This window comes from Astatotilapia calliptera, chromosome 19 (assembly GCF_964374335.1).
Source record: "Astatotilapia calliptera chromosome 19, fAstCal68.1, whole genome shotgun sequence".
NCBI classification, from domain to species: Eukaryota; Metazoa; Chordata; class Actinopteri; order Cichliformes; family Cichlidae; genus Astatotilapia; species Astatotilapia calliptera.
In genome coordinates, this window is record NC_137440.1 from 9501903 (window position 1) to 9525687 (window position 23785).

A 23785-nucleotide genomic window follows, 5' to 3' on the forward strand; every position below is an offset into this window, starting at 1 on the left:
CACCGTGTGTGTGCATATGTCAGTGTTGATGGATGCTAATGAGATCCTTGTGAGGTGAGTGTTTTGTGCTGTGACCTTTAGTGTTGTGGAGAATATGGCTACTTTTGTTGGATCACTTGTGAGTGTTGTTGGCCAGGTGATGGCAATAACGCTGAGGGGTGCAGAGCCACCCTTGATGTGATCATTGTGCGGCTATAGCGCTCCATTTTGTGGTTGGTCACTAGTGTGCTTGCTTTACTGAACTTTTTGGATTAAAGTAACTTGTTGTGGTATAGGGCCACTTGTATGTGACCATTTGTGTGGTGAAGACAACAGATCACTTGTGTGATTATTCGTGGCTGCTCTCATTTTGTGTTATAGCGATCGTAGCTCAAGAGTTGGGAGTTCGCCTTGTAATCGGAAGGTTGCCGGTTCGAGCCCCGGCTTGGACAGTCTCAGTTGTTGTGTCCTTGGGCAAGACACTTCACCCGTTGCCTACTGGTGGCGCCAGTGTCCGGCAGCCTCGCCTCTGTCAGTGCGCCCCAGGGTGGCTGTGGCTACAATGTAGCTTGCCATCACCAGTGTGTGAATGGGTGGATGACTGGATATGTAAAGCGCTTTGGGGTCCTTAGGGACTAGTAAAGCGCTATATAAATACAGGCCATTTACCATAGCAGGTTGAATAATCATTCTGGGTTTGTGACTGTTGTGCTCCTTTGTGTTGCTCACATGTTACTTTTTGTGTGTTCAGTGTGGCAACTTCAAATCCTGATGCAGGGGCATCCCTGTTTAAGATGCCAACTAAAGAAATGTGAGTATTTCGTAGTTAGGAGAGCTGGTAATAAAGTACTCAAGTTTGTGCTTTTTGAGGGATCAAGGCTTCAGAGGGACTTTTAATAAATTTAGGGGTCCTAGAGGAACCCTTCCGAGGGAGGAGGTGTTACGTCCCTCTGCCGCCCCTAATCTCCTCAATGTTTTCAGCTGGTGCTAATTGGCCACACCTAGTCAGGTGTGGATAAAAGCATACCTGAGGCAAGTTTCCTGGGGAGCTCACTAGTCTTTGCCTTGGTGGCACCAGCCATTTTAGCCAACCTGGTATTCCATTTTAAGGTAAAACCTCTTCTCACTAACACTCTGGTATTCATCTCTTTTTTTTTTCATATCAACTTTTTATTTTATGTAGTTTCATATCAATTTTTAATGTTAAAAAAATAAAATGAAGATGCATTTTCTTCAAAGGTGAGGAGAGGAAAAAAAATCTTGGCTGTCCAGCTGTATTTGCCTGGTTCCTCTCTCGTCCTCCCCCCTGTAGATTGTTAAAACTGAAGTCCGGAGACCATAATTGGTGGAAGAAATGACCATGCTCTTCGTTCTGGACCATCCTTTTTTTTTTTTTTTTGTTCTAAACAGCATGTTTGAGTTTTATATTACAGAACAAGCAAAGAATAATAGTACAGTTAACATGAGATTTATATTAAAGAACATAGCCCCCAAAATAAGCAAATATAAATTAAAAGAAACAATAATAATAAAATAAAACAAAACCCATTCATAGCATGGGTAAAGCCAACAAAGCAAAATGCAAACGAAAAATAAAAACAACAAAAACAAACGGATAAAAAAAACAACCCCACTCCCCAACACACACACACAAAACCCCACAACAAAACTCAGCAAGCAACTCATTAAGTATCATTTTCTAAATTAATTCCCTTCATAATGTCTCAGAAACTCAGTTAAAGGTAACCATATTTCTTTAAAATCTACTCCCTTTCCTCTGACAATATAAGTAAGTCGTTCCAATACAATACATGATGCCATCTCCTTCACCCACATATGACTTGAGGGTACATCCACTTTCTTCCAATACAAAGATATTAAGCGCCTAGCTTGCAGGAGGCCAAAGTCAGTTAATTTAGCTGTCTGGTGCTAAAGTCACAGTTCTTTGGATATATACCCAACACACACATTTTTTCTTCAACCGGTATATTTACTCCAACAATCTTCGATAAAGTTTGCGTGATTAATTTCCAGTACTGCTGTAATTTTGGACAGCTCCATACACAGTGGAGCAGAGTGCCCTTCTCGTCTAAACATTTACTGCAGCTATCTGGGATGACAGGCGACCAGCGATTCAGTTTGACTGGGGTTATGCAAGTTCTCATCAACCACTTATATTGGAGGAGTTTCATCCTTGTATTAATTGATTGTCTTTGGGCTTTTAAACATGCAGTTTCCCAGTCCACCTCCTGTATCTCCTCTTGGATGTCAGCCCATGCATCCAACTTGTCAGTGGCAGATTCCCCATCATGTGTTAACAGAGCCGTATAAACTGAAGAGATATGACCTCTGCCCACTGGCTTTTGAAGTATGACATTCTCCAAGTGTGATAATGGTGGCTCAGATACAATCTGTTTATATTTTGACATAATGAAATGTTTAACTTGTAGATATTTAAAAAAATGTTTTTTGGGGATGCTGTATATTTGGCATAGCTGATCAAATGTAAGAAGGTTGCCATCCTTATAAAGATCTGCCACCTTCTGTACATCTTTATCTGCCCAGATTTTGAAACCCCAATCAGCTCTTCCTGCTTTAAAACATGTGTTGCCCCAAATAGGTGAAAAACGAGAGATAGAAGACTCCCATATACTGATGGGCCCTATACCAAACATCTATTGTGTTTTTAAAAAAAGGGTTATTTGTCTTTTTTTTTTTTTAAATTGCTCGGACTTGCAGAATATAAATACAGATTTAACTGAAGATTTGTTACTGATGTTTGTTCAATTTGTAACCAGTGTCTCAGTGGAAAAGTAGAACATGGCTGAGCGCAGTTGTGCAGACCAGTAATACAGTCTAAGATTAGGGAGTTGTAACCCCCCTCTTTCATATGATAGGTACAACAAGCGAAGTCTTAGTCTAGGTTTTTTATTATTCCAAATAAATCTATTAAAGATACAGTTTAGTTTATCAAAGAATTCTTTTGGAAGAGGCAGAGGAAGTGACTGGAAGAGATATAAAAATCTGGGCAATATGTTCATTTTAATCATGTTTATACGGCCAATCACTGATATGGGCCCTTTATTTAGAGATTCCTCCACTTCACTAATCAGAGGATCATAGTTTGTTGCTACAATGGTATCAATGTCTGGGGTGATTTTAACTTCAAGATACACAAATCCTTCTTTTGCATTAATAAACGGGGTTTGTATAATAGGATTTGATTTAGCCTTTAATCCTTGTTCAGAAATAGGATTGAGGATTTTGAATCATTTATATTATAGCCAGAGAATTGTCTGAATAACTCCATTTGTTGCATTAATTTTGGTATACTAATGGACAGCCTAGTCAGAAAAACACTATCAGGTCATCAGCATACAGAGCCAATCTATGCTCCTGATTAGGGATGGGTATCGTTTAGGTTTTATCCGATACCGGTGCCAAACCGGTACTTTTGAAACGGTGCCGGTGCTTAAACGGTGCTTAAAGAATGGAGAACACAAAATTGGTCCAAAAACCTCTCATGGTCAGCTGTTTTTTGGTTTTTTGGGGGGGGGTTTTTGTAAAAAGATAACAATGTTAGCCTTTTTTGCAGCTATAGGGGATTTATGGCATTACTCTTGGCTGGAAGCAGTGCTTAAACAATGGAAAAAAACACAAACTTTGTCCAAAATCCTCTCATGTTTAACTGTTTTCCACTTATTCTTTGGTCATTTTAGCCTTTTTGGCCAGGGTGAAGGGAGTATCTGCCATCAAACAAGAAGACAGCCGCATGTAGCTATGATGATGTTTGCTAGTTCACCTTACATGCATTAATGTAATAACGTGGTTAGCCTACTCAACGTAAATTATACACGAACAACATTACGCTACTCACACAGAGAAGAACGGCTGCTGCTGCCATCATCATCCGTCATCATTTCTGCTACACTGGCAGGGCTAGGGGCCAGGACTCTCCTCTTCGTGTTTTTGGGGATGTTGCTAACTCCGGCTCCGATAACAGGCAACCCACCCGCAGTAGATGTGAGGTCTCGCAGCAAGCTACCATACGGCGCATTTCTGGGCGACGCTATGCGTCGCCAGGTGTTTCATCGGATTGAGGTGTTACCTCCTTTGACAGTATCACAGTATCAGCTTAAAGCACTTGTTGCAGGCTGCTGAGTTTGCATATTTTGCTGTGAAGTACAGCCAGACTTTTGACCGCTTCACCTTGGGCATTTTAAATCTGTAGCTCTGCTCTAAAAGAACGTACATACCTGGCCCCGCCTACTATCCTCGGAAACGTAAAATGATTGGCTAGAATCTAAAGTGTATCACAGCTCAGGAAAAAAAAGCACCGAAATAAAGCACCGAAATGTGCGCTGCTTTTCGGTCTGGTTACTACCGTTTATGTCAGAACCGTGCCATCAGTGCTTTAAGTGGGCCGGTACGCGCCGGTACTCAGTACCGCCACTTCTAAATATAGCTCTTGAGAGTACCGCCACCTCTCCATGCGCCCAGAACGTGCTTTTAGCGTACCGGTACTCCCATTTGCACATCTGTTATAATCGCTTGGCTGCGCTGCCGCTTTTCAGAGCGCCCTTCACAAGCATGCTTCCTAATCCGTCCCACCGAGAGCAGAGACTACATTACCCATACACCAATGTGTTTTACAAGTGAAAAGCGCATGCGTCGCTTTTGCCGTGTGTAAAACGCGCAAACAGCTGCTCGGTTAAAATACAAAAACAATGAACACTTAATATGCTCTCCTGGCTTCAGACTCTGAGTAGTAAAAGAACAAGGTCAGAATCAGAGGACTCGCTGGCTGACACCCCACCAAGCCAGAATGATATCGCTGCACTAGTGCCGCAGCCGCGGACGACGGCACTTTTGGCGACGACGAGGACGAGAATGACACCATTTCTACCGATGACAACAGCCGCGTTAGCGAGCATGAGTGGCCAGAATGTTGGTCCCAAGCACAAGTCCGGTATTTCTCCACAAATTACTAGTGGGTGATCAGCAGAAATCAAAAGTTGGGTTGTAGTGTGTGTAGTCAAGTTTGTGCTCGCGTGGACATGCAGCAAGGGCAGAGAGTGTCGCAGGAGTGGAGTGGGTGCTTAATCTCGTCTTTTGGAAGGGACAAGGCCAGGGCTGGACTGGGACAAAAAATCGGCCCGGGCATTTTGACTACAGACCGGCCCACCAGGATAAAGATTGAAAATGTGATGTCATTCAGGGGTAAAACCGTAAAGGATTCTGGGAACTTGTGGCAAGAGGTACTAGCGCACGCAGGCTTTCAATTGAACTCAGTTACACAGCGATAAAAAGAAACCCAAAAAATGGCAAGAAGCTGTTGTATTATTAACTTCAATAGCCGGTCGCATGACAGCCACGGGAAGCCGACGGGTAGAGAGATCGCTTTTTTTAATCGGATTACGTCGTTGAAGAGAAATTTTTAAGCCATGTTTCCGAAGTAAGAGCCGACGGATGGTCTGGATATACCAAATATAACGTCTCAGAACACTCCAGCTCACATGTTAGTCTGCTCCAAGCATTCCCACAAAGGTCAGAGTTTTGTAGTAGTTAATGCGTCATTTTTCTTATAGGTTATAGGTTACAAGCAAGTCTGGCGCTGAACAGAAATTGTCGCGCTATGCTCCCTTGTTTATTGTGCATAAATAGTGAATTGTCCTGACACAATATTGCGTTTTGCTTCTGTTATTACCATGGTACATTGACAAAAACATATACTTTTATTCACAGGGTAAAACAGTTGTTTTGTATCACTAATTGTCCAGTACGATTACAGCATACAATATTATTGTCACTGCTACATTTCTGTAATGCTACCAGAAATTATTTCCACTACTAATTAATTACCGTTGAGCTCAAAGGTTATATTAATAAACGGTTAACGAATGTGTATTTATGACGACGATTTGTGATACTGGTAAACTTACCTTTGTTCGTCTTTCGTTCTACACGGTGCATTTCAAGGTCCTGCACCCATCCGTCGGTAAACTGTACCTGGACTTGTTGCAGTGACCTGAAGTTACTAAACTTCATGAGTGTATGCACTCACTCCAAGAAGCGTATAATTATAAATCTGGGCGTGGTGAAAGTTGGGCAGCACGCTGACGTCTTTTGTCCCTCTGTGCGCTCGTAAGGGTCTAACCCTTTCACTCCTTTGATTTTTTCCTCGTATCTTTTCTTTGTCTTTTCGTCGAGTCTGTCTTTTTACGGACCGGCATTGTTCTCCTTTTGTTTTGTACATTCCTTTTTTGTGCGGCAAAGAAAAAACAAGAAGGTATTGGAACCGGAGAATGAACGTTTTGCGGTGCTACAAACGCTTGCATTTGATGCGGTACTTGGATTATTTATGTTCAGTAGCTCTTTCTAAGGGTATTTTTTCAATAACCTTGTGCACATTTTATTTATGTTCAGTAGCTCTTTCTAGCTCAAGCAAATCCACAAACTAATAAAATGATTTATTATTTTGTATAAGGTTGTCTGTTGACTGTTGTATATAAAACCCATTCAATATAGTTGTTGTTACCTCAGGGGAGGCGGAAAAAAAAATAGAGTACCGGCACCTCTTTTGGGCCACTTAAAGCACTGCGTGCCATCATGGCACCAGATACCGGTACCCATCCCTACTCCTGATCTCCTAACTGGACACCAAATATGTCAGTTCTCATTCTAATTGTCATCGCCAGGGGTTCTATAGCTAAGATAAATAGCATTGGAGATAATGGACACCCCTGGCGAGTGGAACGCTCCAATGTAATAGGGTTAGAAACTATGTTATTTGTTAAAACACTAGCTTTGGGATTTTTATACAAAAGTTTAACCCATTTGAGAAAATTGTTTCCAAATCCATATCTTGGGAGAACAGTAAATAAATATGACCACTCTATCCTGTCAAAAGCTTGACGAACGTCAAGTGATAATAAAGCTGTATCTTTAGCATCAAATTTCTCGTGAATATATTTAGAACCGTTCTTATATTGTGAAACCCTTGACGTTTTGGCACAAAGCCATTTTGATCATTATGAACTAAATGTGATATATAGAGGTCTAATCTCCTTGCTAAAACTTTACAAAGTATTTTAGTGTCAACCCCCATCAGACTTATTGGTCTAAATGATGAACAGGGGCAGGGGGTTTGCCAGGTTTCAGTATCAAAGTAATCATTGCCTGTCTCAGAGTGGGTGGGAGAGCTTCATTTTGATACACTTCTTCATACATGTTAAAAAGTGGAATTAATAATTTGTCTTGGAAAGTTTTATAAAATTCAATCAGAAAGCCATCTGGCCCAGGTGCTTTACCACTGTTAATGCTTTTAATAGCCTGTGATATCTCTTCAGTAGTTAGACGTCTGTCTAATTCCTGCTTTGTGTTTTTTGTTAGCGTCTGAAACTGAAGTTGATCTAAGAATACGCCCTATTCTTCTGAGGTTTGAGCACATTCTGATTTATACAGTTTTTCATAAAATTCTCTAAAGCTGTCATTAATTTCCACTGGATCTACTGTTACATTCCCTGAAGAGGTCTTTATAATATTAATTGCTCTTTCACTCTGCATTTTCTTAATTCTCCATGCCAAAAGTCTGCCTGCTTTCTCTCCTTGGTCATAATAAGATTGCTTCAGCCACATTAGGCTTTTTGCTGCTGCATCAGGTGATAATTTATTATATTCAGTTCTCAGACATAGCAACTCACTTTGTTTTGTTGAGTCGTCGCTAACATTTAAGTCTAATTCCAAAGATTTAATCTGTTTATCCAGGGTTTCCATTCACTTTCTTTGCTGTTTATTCTTTGTACTCGTAAAGCTAAGAATTTCACCTCTAATATATGCTTTGAATCCTTCCCATCTCACCGAGGCACAAGTTTGATCTGTGTTTAACTCAAAGTAATTTTCTATTTTCTCCTCTATAAATTTAACAAATTCAGGATTCTGCAGCCATTTTGTTTGAAGCCGCCAGTGAGGGGGGTTATGGATAAACTTTCCTCGATGGATACTCAGTGAGATAGCTGCATGATCACTGATCACTATGCTATCATACTGACACTGTTTGATCCTTGATAAAAGTTCTCTTGAGACAAGAAAATCTATACGTGAGCGGGATTTATGTATACTTGAATGACAGGAGAATTCTATTTTATCAGGATTTGTTCTCTCCACACTTCTACCAAGTTGATATCTGATATAAATCGATTTATTAGTCGTCTAGTTTGTGCTTTATATGTATCTGAACCTGTTGAGCGATCCATACTCGGATTGAGAGTACAGTTAAAGTTTCCTCCAATTATATACAGTCCTTGCAAAGCAGATACAGTAAGAAACAGATCTTCAAAAAATTTGGGCTTATTTTAATTTGGGCCATAGAGACTCACCAAGTTTAAAGTAATAGAAAGGATGGTACCCTGAGTGATTACGTACCTACCAGCAGGGTCTTTTATTATTTTCGTCATTTGGGATGGTATGCTTCTATGAATCAAAATAATTACACCTCTCACATAGTTATTGTATGATGCGTTGATCACCTGGTCAGGCCATCTGTTCCTCACAGACTTTAGTTCACAGTCTGTCAGATGTGTTTCTTGAAGAAAAACTATTTTTGATTTCAATTGGATCCTCATCTTGCATGGATTATATTGAAAACCGCGGAACACTCCTTCGTCGGCAAACACTTTTCTGATCGCGTTGAACTCTGTTTAAGCCGGACGGTCTCAGCTGAGAAATCTTGGGCAAAAAAAGAGTTTGTTTCCGTCGTGCTCGATGTTACTGTGTTTTGTAGAGCGGAAAACAAACTCCCGATCTTGGAAGTTCAGGAATCGGATATGGACAGCTCTGTGTTGGTTTGGCTTTAGAGGGCTTATTGAGAGGGCTCACCGCACCCTAGCACCTCCGTCAGTCTCAAGCCAGCGCTGTAACATCTCCCGTAAAAACTCCAGCAGTGGCCGCTGACCCTTGGCACCCTCCCGGAGGGCAAATAGCCGCAGGTTCTTCCTTCGGCCCCGGTTCTCCAGGTCGTCGGTTTTTGCCTCCAGGTAGGATATACGCGTCATGGCATTGCTGAGATCGGCCACGCTCTTTCCCAGGAGCTCCTCTGCCGACATTATTCTATTTTCAGCTTCCTCCAGTCGTGTAGCATTTGCAGCAACATTTTGCTTTACCTCCGTCATGTTTGTCTCCAAAGCAGCAACTGACTTCGTCGTTTCGCCCATACGGTTATCTATGCTGTCCAGTTTAGTTCCGAATACACTAAACTCGGAGCGCAATGGCCGAAGTACAGCTAACACCGTGCTAAGGTCACCCATGCTACTAGTGCTAGCAGCTCCCTCGCTGTTTTCAGGCGTTACCAAAATATCGGTTTATCTGGTTTTTGGGAACCGCGTTTTCGGGTGAAAATATCAGTCCTTGAGATTAGTCGTTTTTGACATTTTCCAATAGCAGTTAAGTTTCTAGTTTTGGGTTGTTCTGGGTTTTTAATGCAGGTTACACGGAGCAACCACTTTAAGCTGCCATCTTGGTCCGCGGCTCCATAGCGCCCCCGTTCTGGCCCATCTTACTGGTGGAGGAGGAGGAGGAGGGGATTTGGTCAATGAGGATACGCCTCCAGTAATCCAAGTTATCCCACCTGTTCTAGACCCCGTCTGTCTAACTCAGAATTGCTGAAATCATTGCCGAGTTTGCTTGAGCATCTGTCTTCAGAGCAGCAAGAAGACATAACTGTCTTGATTAATGAATGCACCTGTTTATTTGGGGATGTGCCAACTCGCACTACAGTGCTAGAGCATGATATTGATGTCCAGGGAGCTAAACCTATTAAGCAGCATCCTTATCGAGCCAGCCCCCATAAACGCTTGCTCTTGAGACAGGAGGCTGACTATTTGCTGCAACATGGCTTAGCGAAGCCCATTCAAAGCCCCTGGAGCTCACCTTGTATAGTGGAGTCTAAGCCAGATGGCTCGCCCCATTTAATTACAGACTTTCGGAAGGTGAACTCTGTGACTGTGCTGACTCACATCCTCTCCCAAGAATTGAGGATTGTGTGGACAGTATTGGGTCATAACAACGGCGTTTACACTTCAGTCTGCCTCTGGTGGCTTTTTGACACAACTGTGACATTCAGCAGTCCCCTCATTGTTCTGACACACACAACAAAACTATCGACTACACAATAACTACACACTCCAAACACACTACACATCACAAATCCCTCTTGTCCCCAAAAGTCTCCCTCCAAACAACCAAATGTCACATGTTGCCATATGATTTTTTTGATTGGTCGGCATGGTGCATTTTTCCACCAATAGGAAAGTGGTGGGTGGTTTTTGGTCACCAGCGGAGAGTGCTTGCTAGCACCGTTTCTTCCCGCAGTAAACGTGACGACAGGATTCAGGAAAAACCACTGCGTATGTTTTTGATCATGACTCTGGTTTTATGCGGCCTATCAACACAATCTAAAAACCGGTCTGTAGTTTGAAATCCACACTTTCAACACAAACGGAGGGTGGCTGCATCTTGTTCCTATGTCGAGAGGGTTCCCAGAGGGTTAATACTCCACATTTCATCTGCACAGTTGAGGATGTTTTATCGCTCTGTGTTTGTGAGGTTTCAGGCTGTGATGGTAGATGAGGCAGGTGTGGGACTGACGCGAGTAAACTGAGTTTAATCAGAAATGTTCTTGTAACTGAGACACATGGAGCAGGTTTGAAGCTTTCTCAGAAAAACATTTATTTATCATTTTAGTTTGAACAGAATTGAAATCATGTTTGAAAAGAAATTTTAAGGACATAAAGAAAGTTTGTCTTCAGGGACGATGTTGGTTTGTTTGAACTTCTCTAACCTCTAGCTGCTGCTCCTACGCCCTCCACCTCTGTTCCTGCTGACGCTCCTGCTGCTGCTGCTGCTTCTGTACTTGCTTCTCTTCCTGCTGCTCCTGCCTCCACCTGCATGTTTTCCAGCTTCTCTACTCCTGTATATCTCTCTCTTCCTGCTACTGCCCCCTCCACTGCTTCCACTGAAGCTCCTGCTTCTTTCCCTGCTGATGCTGCGCTCTCTCTCAGCGTTGTTATCAATACAAAACTCTGAAACTCTGTGATTTACAGAGCAGCTGTGACACACTAACTCAGGATTCTGCTGTACATCACAGCGAAATATGTAGTGGAGACCACCCATCGAATAAGAAAGCTCAGTCAGTGACGTTTCTAAAACATCTCTGGTTACACTGGAACCATCGTTTGGATGGCTGAAAACTTTTGTAAACACAAAGGCCCCATCATGCCATCTGTCAACCTGATTTTTAATCATGTTAAGGATGTTGAATTTTTTGTTACTGTCTGTGCACTTGCTACATGGGGAGAGGTAAGAGTAGATGAGGAGGAAGTCGTTCTTTCCCTGTTTCTTTAGTTTGTCCAAGCTTTCCAGAACTGCGCGTTCTGCATGTACAGGTCCTGTGGGAACAGCTAAAACCAGCCTGCTGCTAGCATATACCTCACCCCCTTTAACTGAGTCTTCCATGTGCTCATTAAAGCGGTCGTTATGAAGGACTTCACTGATAAGGGTGTTTGGGTCCTGTTGATCTGGGATGGTTGCAGCCAGACAGAATTGACCTGTTAGTCTGTACCTGTTAGAAAAAGAAACAAAGATCGCAGGTCATTTCACACTGCATCTGTGTGTTCCAGTTCACGTTTGTCCTTTGTTGTGTCAGTAAGCAAAAATCTGGAAGGAATGTATTTCAGTAGGAAGTGTATTTGTGTTGCTAAAACTAAGAAAGCAGAGCTTAAAAGGAAGAGGCAACCCAAACCATGTGTCACGGTTTGCGGGGCAAGCCATGAGGTGTTTGTGAATAAGGACCCAAAATGCAGGCACTGGCTGTGATGCGAGTGAGCTTTTATTACAGGAGGTGAAAAACCACAAAAGCGAGGATGGCAAGGACAGAATTAAAACATAACCTGAACTGGGAAAAACTAGTAACAACCTGAAATCATAAAATGCAGAGAGACGGCACGGAGAATGTAGAGCAGTGACACACCAGGTAACACAGACAAACCAACAATGAACACAGGCAAGCACACAATATAAATACACACACAAGGTAACGAGGAAATGGCACACAGGAGGAAAACACGAGAGACAGATCTTCAAAGTAAAACAGGAAATTCACGAGCACAAACTCAGGGACACGAAAAGAGCACTGGGGGGAGGACACAGGACGAAAACCTAAGAACTGCAAACCCTGAAAATGAAACCTACATACGAATACAGACAACCATGAAGAAATCAAACACTCAAATCAGATAATAATAATAACCATAATGATAAACACAAAACCCTGGGCCACCGACCCAGCACCATGACACTATGAGCTTTTTACTAAACCTCGCCCAGCAGGTTTTAATGAAAGTACAATTTTTAATTAATACATTCAAATGACTGCATCTACAAATAAAAACAATGTGTGAAGACTGCAGCATGCATGGCTTCAGCTTCTGCTTCTCATGTGCTCCACCACCCTCCAACCTGCACAGGTGGACGTTTTTCATTCATCTACATGAATCAGTACATATGCGTGTGCAGAAACAATCATAGGTCAGAGGTCGCACCTATTTCATAACTATTGAGTTCCTATTTCTCTTTATTAAGTGTGCCTATGCCAAAAGGCACACTTATTACTATTGCTCGGATTTATTATTCTTATTCTTATTATTATTCTCCATCTTCCGCCTGAACTTTATGACAGCCTCCCCTATTTTCAGGCGAGAATGTAGGTGTGTAAACTTCAAATATCTGCTTGTTTTTTCAAGAAGTCCCATATTTTATCAAGAAGTCCCATATCTCTCACGATGTTACTGCTAGCGCCGCATGGCAGCTAGCTGGCTAGCGCGGCTTGGCTGACACCCAGGCCGGGCTGGCTGACACCCAGGCCCGCTCACGCTCTCGTGTCACCCCTAGTCTTTCGTGATGACTGTTGGTTGGCTGCTGGACTTATTTTTCATTTATATGGGCTGGTGATTCGGTACGAGTGTCCGGTGAACTGAATGTCAGGTAAGACGTTATGTATATGTAAGGTAGTGACTGGAATAAGTCACAAGGTGTCGCTGTTGAGCTGCATATATGTTGTAAATTTTAGCAATTTTGACCATTTGTCCTGTGCAGGACACTGTAGTTCAGATTTCTCGTTCGCGCGGGCTCCATCTTGGTTCAGTGTTTACTGTGATGTGCAAAGGTAAGCACTGTCAGTGGCGAACTGCATTGGTTTTGTTTAAAAATAAGTGTTCCACTGTGTAAAATAGCGGTTTGTCATTTAAGCCGAGCATATATTTTGTTTATTGAGAGGTTCATGTATTGTCTGATGAGAGTATGAGCAGTTTGTGTGCATGTTTCATTTGCTAATATCTGCCGCAATTTCGGGCTACATTCCCGCTAGTTAGCAGAGCACCCATTCGGGCAAAGTAATGCAAGATGAAGCATTAGCTTTTCAGCTGCAGTTTGCTGGTAATCCTGCTATGTTAGTTTTGTGTCATACTCATTCCTGAGACCGTGGAATTTTGTAAAAACATGATTATTTTTGCTTAATGTGTTTTTTTATATATATGTTGTTGTATTTTACTACGTTGATAATCACACAGTGTTTACTGTGATGTGCAAAGGGCCAGCAGCAGAGTTGGAGTGGTGTTTGCCCCAGCATCTGAATAAACGGCACGGTCCGAGCCACAAATTGAACGCCTGTGTCCGACTGGTCTCTCTACTGTGCACCCCAATCCAACACAAACTTACACAACGCAGAGTCCGGGGTGTAGGGAGGCCCCTGCACGGGTTGGGTTACATATATTTCCGTTGTGCTGACTTTTTACAATCAGTTACAATAAGTCGTACAGCTGGGTGGGTGCTGTGTTACTAATGGTGAACTTTATTGTATTCATAAGGTTAATTATTGGGTTGCCAACTGCCCCGTGCAAACGGAATCGTCCCGCATTCAGAGAAAATATTACGCGTTTCTTATTGAGCTGAAAAGGAACACAGTTTGTCCCGTACTTCAGGTAGAATGGAAGAAGACACAAAGCTGGATTTATTCTGTCGTTACTCAGCCTCCCCTGTCATTCTCTCGCCTGTTGCAACTTCAATCGTGAAACTGATCAATGATCGGCTTTTCTCTCGTTTGTTTATTGCGCTAAACAACAGCAGCAGTTTAAGCTTGATCAGCTGTTGTTAGAATTCATTTGATTTTAATTTCTAGTATCAGCTGATGTTTGCTGGAGCCACAGCTGTAAAAAAAGGGCTGGTCGAAACCAGGAGATGTCCTTACTGAATCATCAGGGCTGAACTGGTGATGGAGAAACAGGTTTACCTTTTAGGTGACATGAATGAGTTGAAGGGAAGTTATGAACTGTTTCTGAGAGACAACTAACACCAAGCTCCTTTTTTTTTTTGTGTAGCTGACAGCTGGTAACTGTGCAGGGGCGGATCTAGCACAGCTTTTGCCAGGGGGCCAGGTAGGGCATTAACAGGGAGAGGGGGACACAAAGATATACTTTTCTTTCTTACTCTCATATAAACTATTTAGCTTTTATTAAATAGTTATCTGAATCTTACAACCAAAGTTTGTATAATAATACACAAGATTGGCTGTAGACCATTGTTAATCATTCAGAACACTGTGTAAAAATAACAAAAAACAAAAAGTGAATGCAAAAGTGCATAAATATTTATTTTACGTGTTTGATGTGTGTGGCAGGGCGTGGTCTGCTGTGCCGCTGCAGGGGAGGTGGACCCACCTCAGCGGCATCTGCAATCACGGCTCTCAGGTGTAAAGTCTGTGCTCTCTCTGCTTTTTTTTTTTTTTTTTTTTTTGTATGTGTCGGGCTGTGAGATGAAAAGCTACAGCCGGCTGTGTGGGTACAGCAACTATGTGTGAAAAGTGGTCCATAACGTAATGCTTCAAAGCGTGTTCATGCAAACATTGTCGGGTCTGCTTATGAACCTCTGCGCACAGCGTCTACAAATCGGGGCTGTACGAAGTCACCTCATCTTTACACAAAACTGTAAGCTGTCATCTGTGAGGCGCGAGCGGTGTTTGGTTTTACCATAGTTCATGGTGGGGAATGGCTGCTCTGCTGAGTTTTGCTCTCTGTAGCCATTTGAATGGCAAACTATACTGATTAGCGGCGGCATAGGCACACTTAAAATTTCTTCTGAAATTTTCGCTTTCTAGTTCTTTATTCCACTATTTTATTCTAGTTGCTTCCGTACACTTTTTGGCGCTTAACTACTCCCACAGTTTTTGTGCTATTTGCACCGTTCAAATCTTAAAAAATTCTGCTCTTTCTGCTAATGCGTGCAATGACTTTTGGTGCTCATAACTTCTATACTTTTTGAGATATTGAATTTTTTTTGCAATATTTTTTGCCCATTTCTGCCATATTATCAGTGGCCTCACTGATTTTTCCTTGCCAGGTTGACCTGTGTTTTAGCTCAGTGAGATAAGCATCCGTTCTCAGACTGGGAGGCCAGGGTTCAAATCCCACTTATGGCAACATTTCTTTCAGTTAACACTTAAACTTTTTTTTAAATCTTTTCAACACAAATTTCAGCTTTTTCACCCCTTTTCAGCAAAATTTTCAGTTTTTTCTGCTGTTTTCAGAAAAAAACTATTTTCAGCAGAAATTCTGCTGATTCACCTCTTTTCTGCAAAGTTTTCAGCCTTTTCACCTCTTATCAGCACAATTCTCAGCCGCTTCTGCTCATTTCAGCACAATTGTCAGTCTCTCCACCACTTCTTTGGGAGAAAGAGTTTGGTGCAGTGAGATGAATAGCTACCTTGAGACCTGAAGGGCCAGGTTTGAATCCTGCTCAGGGCAATGGTTTTTTTTTTTTTTTTGGTTTTTTTTTTTCTTCCTTCAACCTTTTCAGCTTTTTTCAGCAGACATCTTCACCGTTAAGGCATCCACACAGCATTTTCGCAGGAAATGCAAAATTTTCTAGTCTGCTCTGAGACTGTGATGTGTAGAAGTGCTCGATGTAGTCACAGATTTTCATCTGCAGTTCTTATTTATCGAACAATACCATGAAGATGAACGTGGAAGCACGCGAGCACAAAAAGTAGAATAATAGCAAAAGTTTAGTGTTTTAAAAAAACACAATAATAAAAATGTACAAACACACATGTGACTCCAGACTGCAACAGCTCTCAGATTAGAAATGAGCGACAGTTTCCTTTGGAAAGATGATTTTAATATAAAATACTTCACTCAAAATTTTGTTTTCTTCTATTTTTTTTATAATATTAGTTTTTGTTGTTCTTTATTATTAATAATCACTGATATCAGTGTGAGCCCCTGAAAAAGCCTCATCAGCTGATATCCAGCTTATTTAATGTTGTGCCCCAGAAGAAATTTGTCATCTGAGGTCAGTGGTTTTATGCACAGTCCCTCACAAATAAGCAATAAAAAGACAAAACAGGAAGATTACTGATGAATGACATAATAAAGTTCACTTACTCTGTCCTTATGGCTTTTATAATACGAGTTAACCAATTCACATCCACAGCCAGACTGGTTCCAGCTGCCAGCAGGACATACAGCATGAGGCAGGGCAGCAACTTCATCTGCACCGTTTAAAACAACACGTTTATGATGAGTTTTAATGCAGTAAACAGTTAACCATTACAGTAAACTGTTAAGTCAAAACTCCTAAAAATATCTTACCTTTAAAAAGTCTTTTAAAAATCTCAAACGTTCTCACCTTCACTGCTTTGTTTGTCCTGAAACTGCAACAGAAGAAAGAAACCAGTGAAATGCAGGAAACTGAACTGGGACTAAACTGAACCAAGAGCTTCACATACCTGCTCAGGTGGAAGGTCTGTGACCTTCAGTTAGCTGTAAGGAGTGGTTCTATCTGCAGTCGTTCAGGAGGTTTTTATACGAGCAGAGGGGCACAGCAGCCTAAAAATGAGGAAGACAGAAACGAGAAGAAGAGCATCTTATCAGAGCATCATCACATCCTCTCCATCTGTGGCCACAGTCAGCAAATATGATGAACTCTGTGAGTGCGACAGCTTTTTACAAGCTTCAGCCACAATCAGTCGTTAAAACCCTCTACAGCATAGCGTTGCCCTGAGGCAACAAACCACATTTTCATGCCTTACACTGGCCCTTCAAAAAAACAACAACTTTTTTTTCTTCAAATAATGCTACCAGACACATCTCTTTCCAATAAAATGATGAGTTGAAGGTGGTGTGACTTTCATTTTGGGGGGGGAGGACCCATTTCTGCAAGCTGCACTACATGAGAGACATCTCCATTAGGAGGCAAGATAAAGATCACTATTTTACGTGTTTATAGTGAAATAAATGTATATTAAAAAATACTTGTATGTGCATGAATATGTTAAGAAGCATATTTGATTGTTTGTTCTACTTTTTTAAATTTATTTATACAGTAAAACAGTTAATTTTCATTCGTTGCCTCAAGGCAACACTGTGCAGTTAGCCCAATTTTTTTTCAGGCAATATAATGCATTTGCATATGAGTCTAGATGTCATGGTCTCCGTGCCTGCCCGGTCGGCCCCACAAGGCTACAATTGCTGTTTCTGTTCTCTCCCTCTCTGCCTGGGCGGAGCTCACTGTGGGCTCCTGCCCTTGGCCCACACACACACCTGACAACACTCACCCATCATCACCGGGAGCACTATTTGAGGCTGGAACACAGATCCTCTCGTCGCTGGATGATTGTACCCCCTAACGTTAGTGTTCTCACAGCTCTTGTGCTTCATATTTGTGATTTGTGATTAGTTGGTGACCTGCCTTCTCGTCTGCCTCAGATCTTCCCCCCCCCGGACCTGCGACCTCCCTGCTGCGGGAACGTGTGTGAGTGTGAGCGAAGAAGACGTGAGCGAGTTACCCTGTGATTCCCCCGGAGTTTTGGATCCCTTCACTGTACATATATTGCACTGGCACTGTAAATAAACTACACCTTGGAGATACCTTACCGCTCTGCGTTTGAATCCCTGTACCAGATCGTGACACTAGAGATGTGTTTGTGTGCATTTATATGATCATAGTCATACTTTACAATCTACTCATAATTACAGGACATGGCTGTAAATACCTTTTATGGAAGAAAACCAAGGGAATGTGCACTTTCTGTCCTCAGAAAGTGAGGACAATGAGCTTTCAGGGAGTGACATTGAAGTAGAGGAGTGGATCCCTGAATGAGGTTTGCGGGACACTTAGGAGCTCAGGGGTCAGTTGGTAAAGTAGCTGTGTGTGCTAGTGCCCACATAGCAAGCAGGTCTGGCCAGGATCTGGTATCAAGTCGGCACTGCTGGCCGACTTCTGGCATGATAAGATGTATGTCATCAGGCCTGGCATAGATGGCACTGTCTATGTGATGGCATGCCATATCTGGCTTGATTGTGGTTTGGCTTATGTGGCCCAGGCCTACAGAAAATAGGTCTGGCCCAGATCTGGCATCAAGCTGGCACTTCTGACTGACTGGTGTTTTGGCAGAGTGTATGTCAACCAGATGTGTGACAGGTCTGGCAATGACGCCACTGTTTATGTGATGGCGTGCCATATCTCAGGTGGTAGAGCAGGTTACAAACTGGTCGGAAGTTTAGCGGTTCGATCCCTGGCTCCTCCAGTCTGCATGTCAAGAGTGTGAATGTGTATGAATGTAGTTAGGAAGCACTCAGTTAAGCGAAAGTGGCATGTTGTATAGAGCAGTTTGAGTAATCTGGGAGAGTAGAAAAGTGCTATATAAAAATCAGTCCATTCACTGTCTGAACAGAGTTTCGGCATGTTACTTTTGCACTGTTTTGCATGTTCTGGCACATGTTGTTATTACATGGCTTGATTAAGGTACACATTAGGCTGACATCTGGGGCTAGAGCTGAAACCGTTCTGGCCCTTTGGTGGCCCAGACCTGGTTTGTGTGGGCCACCACTGTCATTCAGAGCAACGGGTTTTTCCCTTTTCTACATCTAACTGTTCTCTGAAAACAGGAAGTGGTTAGTAGCTGAATAAGTTCATCACAAAAGTTATTAGGTGAAAAGTCACGTAGACATGTAGATTGCTTAGTGATCAATAAAAAGCACATTTTTATAATGCTAACTGTTTTGGCAATATTATTACATCTAATAGTGTTTTCAGAAGACTTCCATGTTGTACTGGGTGTCCAGTAGATGTAATCACTCCTCTATTCTGCCAAATTTTTGCAAAGTGGTGAACTGCTGAAAAAACATACTGGCTGTCTGTGTATATATTTATATCTTGGCCTGCGAGCAATTCACATGCACGTATGACTGCTTTGAGTTCTGCACTCTTGAGTGGAGTGTGGATGACCTTCTTCAGGTGAGGCCAAAAGTGTGCTTGGGTTCAATTGACCACACTTCTGGATGGTAATGTGTGATTGCGATAGTAAGATTCCAACATATGATAGTTGTCTTGCATGCGTCAGGTAAGACAGATTGGCTTGGAGTAAAATTGAAGTCACTGCGTGGGGTACTCTGATGATCAGAGTGTGCCCTAAAACAATGTCAGCTGACTTTTTTATTTATTTATTTTTTTTACTGCCTCTGCTGCAGCTGCACAGGCTTGCACATGCAGGCAGGCCTGACGCAACAGAGTGTAATTTGCACGAGTAAAATGCGAGCGGGCGTTGTTTTTCTCCAAATGCCTGTGTTAACACTGCTTTCATATAACCTGCTCCTCCATCTACATGTAAGTAGAAAGGCTTATCATAGTCAGGCAATGCTAAAACTGTATTTGTCTGTAATGCCTATTTTTAAGTTACTGAATGCTTCTTCTTCTTTTCTTCTCTATAGATGCAACACTACATTTTCACTCAAGGCATTTTAGATAATTTCTATTTTTTCCAAAGAATTCACACATCTCACACATCCTACATATTTCAAACTTTTAAGTTAGGATTTTTAAAAAAACAACAACTTTGCATTGCTCATAGCTCACAGCTCTAAAGCTAGGCATTTGTAAATCATATGCCTAATCACTATGTGTCACTGTGATCCACAAGTATGGTCACAAATTTGTTTCCAAACAAACAAAATAATCAAACAAAAACAAATTGCTGATGGCATGAACGTTTTACACACATTAGTCAGGACACAAAAAGGAAAAGAAAAAAATGCTGCCAGAAACAAATCAGAAGTGTGAGGACAAAACTGAGTTCACAGACAGCTGCATGTGTGAGCTTTTAATATCATGCAGCCTCTGCTCTAAAAAAATAAAAATAAAAATGTGTAACTTGCTCATTAACTTGTTAGTCTACATATTTAATTCAACTTCTCAATCCCGTAGCTTTAGCTGGTGTCTACAGGGTTTGGCTTATTGGTTGTTATTATAGGTTTGCTCTATATCTCAGCAATGTCTCATCTAGGATGACAGGTTTCCAACCGGGTCAAGTGCCTCTATGCACTTCATTAGTTTACTTATTTTCTTCGTTATCTTCATCTCATATGTCGTTCTGCTGAGTTTGAGCAACCTTAAGCTTGATGCAGACTACTTCTTAACAATTATCCACCCCACATCATAACTGACTGAGGTGCCTCTTCATATTAATATTATGTCATTATTAATGTTATTATCTTTTTTTTATATAACAGCAATAGTATATTACAATACTTTATTACTGAGCCAATTTGATAGTTAGGATCATCGTACTCAGCAAACAGATAATTTAGAATTCATCCAATCTGCACAGATTTGCTTTTTCTCTGAACAGGTTTGTGCCTACCTTTTTAGACCGGTCTTCTGTTTGCCTCATATCAGATCCAACCTTCGGTCACATTCGTTCTCTCTGTTGCATGGCGAACCAGGCAGTTTATTATAATATTTTATTTATATTTTATTTTGTATCCATCAAGGGCTTCGGGTGATCTGCAGTTTCACCATTTCCCAAGCTGGAGACATTTACCTTTTCACACACTTTCCTTGGCTGAACAATGACGCAGCCTTCATGTACCTTATGCATCTCTCTATTTTATTTAAAAGGTTTTCGTGTGAATTATTTGCTTTCATTCATTCCATACATTCTGTACATGGTCGTCATTCCAACTATGTTTCATTGTTAACACCAGTATACAGGTTGTTATCCTTGCTATTATTAGTTTCAATACATTAAAGATAAGTTCTAATGTAATTTTGCCTTTTGTTTATTTTATTTTGTACTTCTTATATTTATATCTTTTTGGTGGGCTCTGTTTCCAACCTTTTTAAACTACTTTAAACTACTTGTTTAAAACTACTCAGTGGATCTGCGCTCGACAGTGCAGCCTAGGCGGAGTAGTCAAACGCAGATCCACTGAGCGCTCAACACAGACAGCATCGTCAGAAGAAAAGTTGATAAAATAAATTAAAATTTTTGTATTGTTCGATACATATGCGTACCGAACCGAAAGCACTGTATCGAACGGTTCAATATCGATACGAGTATTGTTGCACCCCTAATACATACACACAGATAGACATTTGCGCGCCAATTTGTCACGAAGTAATTGCGGCTACCTCTAAACCCAGCCTAAACGTAGTTCCTTTCGGCGAACTCAACCTATTTCACGTGTTTCACGAAGTAATTGCGGCTAAATCCCCTGTCAATAATAAAGGCCTTTATAAAGCAAGGCAAGCTGTGAGAGAGAACTAGGTCAGAGGGGGACAGGTCGCCTTAGCAACAGAGGCTTAAGTTAGTGGAAGTTTAAAAAACAGGAAGTTTAGTGCAGAGCTGCAGAGGCATATCAATAGAAAACAGGAAACCAGACAGAAAAAGTGGAACTAGTAACACAGAAGTTTTTATCAAAACTATGTGTGACGTGTAAAGGACCAAAATAACACCTCTCTCTTCTGGAAGATGATTAAATAAATAATTATAAATGTTTTGACCAACTCAGTCGTGTTCTCTCTATTCAGTAAAAGAATGACAAGAACCAGATTTAATAGCAACAAACTATTTCTCCAGGCTAAATGATGATCCTCTAAATTTGTGACACGCCATTTCCTCTCCAGATTACGAGTCATCTGCTTTAGGCTACGTGTTTGAGAATTATACCACGGAGTCAGGTACTTCTGATTAGAGACCTTAGTTTTCTCAGGAGCTACAGTATCCAGAGTCGTACGGAGTGAGGAGGTGAAATTATTAACAAGATGATCGACCTCTGTTGGAGTAGCATTCAGATAGGTGCTCTGCTCTATGTTGGTACAGGGCATTGAAGATGATAACAGTGGGTGGATTATATTATTAAACTTAGTTACAGCACTTTCAGAAAGACATCTACTGTGATAAAGTCTACTCTCCACTGCTGTGTAATCAATTATTGTAAATGTAAATGTTATCAGGAAATGATCAGACAGGAGAGGGTTTTCAGGAAACACTGTTAAATGTTCAGTTTCTATGTCATATGTTAAAACAAGAGCTAGAGTGTGATTAAAGTGGTGGGTGGGTTCTTTTACATTTTGAGAGAAACCAATTGAGTCTAATAACAGATTAAATGCCATGTTGAGGCTGTCATTTTTAGCATCTACATGGATGTTAAAATCACCCACAATAATTATTTTATCTGAGCTCAGAACTAAATCAGATAAAAAGTCTGAGAAATCAGACAGAAACTCTGTGTAAGGCCCAGGTGGACGATAGATGATAACAAGTAAGACTGGTTTCTGAGTTTTACAGCTGGGGTGGACGAGGCTAAGCATCAGGCTTTCAAATGAATTAAAGTCTTTCTGGGTCTTTGGTTGATTAATAGGCTGGTGTGAAAAATTGCTGCTACACCGCCCCCTCGGCCTGTGCTTCGAGGTTTCTGGTAGTTACAATGACTCGGGGGTGTTGATTCATTTAAACTAACATAATCATCCTGCTGTAAGTTACTGAGACACTGTTGTTTAGACTAGAATGAGAGAGCTTCTGTAATAAAACTGTTAGGGACACACCACCATTTTGGGTTTCGCAGAAATGTGTCATGCAGGACGCATCTCCCTTCTAGAAGTATTGTGAAAGAGAAAGTGTTAAATGGTCTACTGAGCAGTGTTTTGTCTTCCATCGGATGCCTCTGAGAAATCAAAAGAACTCGGTGAAGTGTTGATCTTAACAGTCCAAGATCTCCAGTCATCAGTGTTTGATATTTTCTTAATAATGGACAAGAAGAAGAAAAAAGCCCTAAAAACGTTTCATCTATTTAAACATTTGAATATAATCTTGTGTGTTGGAGCGATTTATTTCCATAAACCAGGGTCCTTTAAAAGCATCACTCACATATTCTGCTCAGTGATTTAGTGCCGTCTTTCCCAACCTTTTGGAGCCACTGCACATTTTCACTTTAGATTAAAATAAAACAAAAATGTCACAAAAACTATATTGATCATTTTTCCCCGTACACTCGGCTAGGTTTGTCCCCTGTTTACCTTTTTTGCTTTCTTCTGACCACTACTCATGTTAGGGGTGTCATCTGGGTCAGAATTTTCTCCAGGACCAGGTCTTTTTCTTATAAATATTTATCTGTTGCTATTACGTGTTGCGTAGTCTCACAGCATGACTATTATGCAATTTCATCTTCTTCTGTTTTCCTGGCAGTTGGCAACCCATTTAATTAGAGCATGTAGTGGTACTGCCCTCTAGTGGAAGAGAATATAATTGTTCCACCAGTTACTCACGCCAATCACTTAGAGAACCATATAATCTTCCACAGCACAGTGGTTGGGTAACACTGATTTAGAGAATAAAAGCTCAGAGTCACTGGGCTTCATAAAGAGGAAGCTGAACATGTGAAACTCTCCTTCAGAATAAAAGACACGTGCAGCAGGCTGG

General features: G+C 41.4%; 1 long non-coding RNA gene across 1 annotated transcript; it reads right to left on the reverse strand.

The window, feature by feature from the left end:
* Positions 1-16122: 16122 nt before the first annotated feature.
* Positions 16123-17167, reverse strand: LOC113012073 (uncharacterized). The gene is made up of 3 exons (XR_013903788.1): positions 16814-17167; positions 16677-16738; positions 16123-16576 (listed from the first exon to the last, which is right to left on the reverse strand). It is a non-coding gene; the product is annotated as an uncharacterized LOC113012073 (long non-coding RNA).
* Between the last annotated feature and the right edge of the window lie 6618 nt (positions 17168-23785).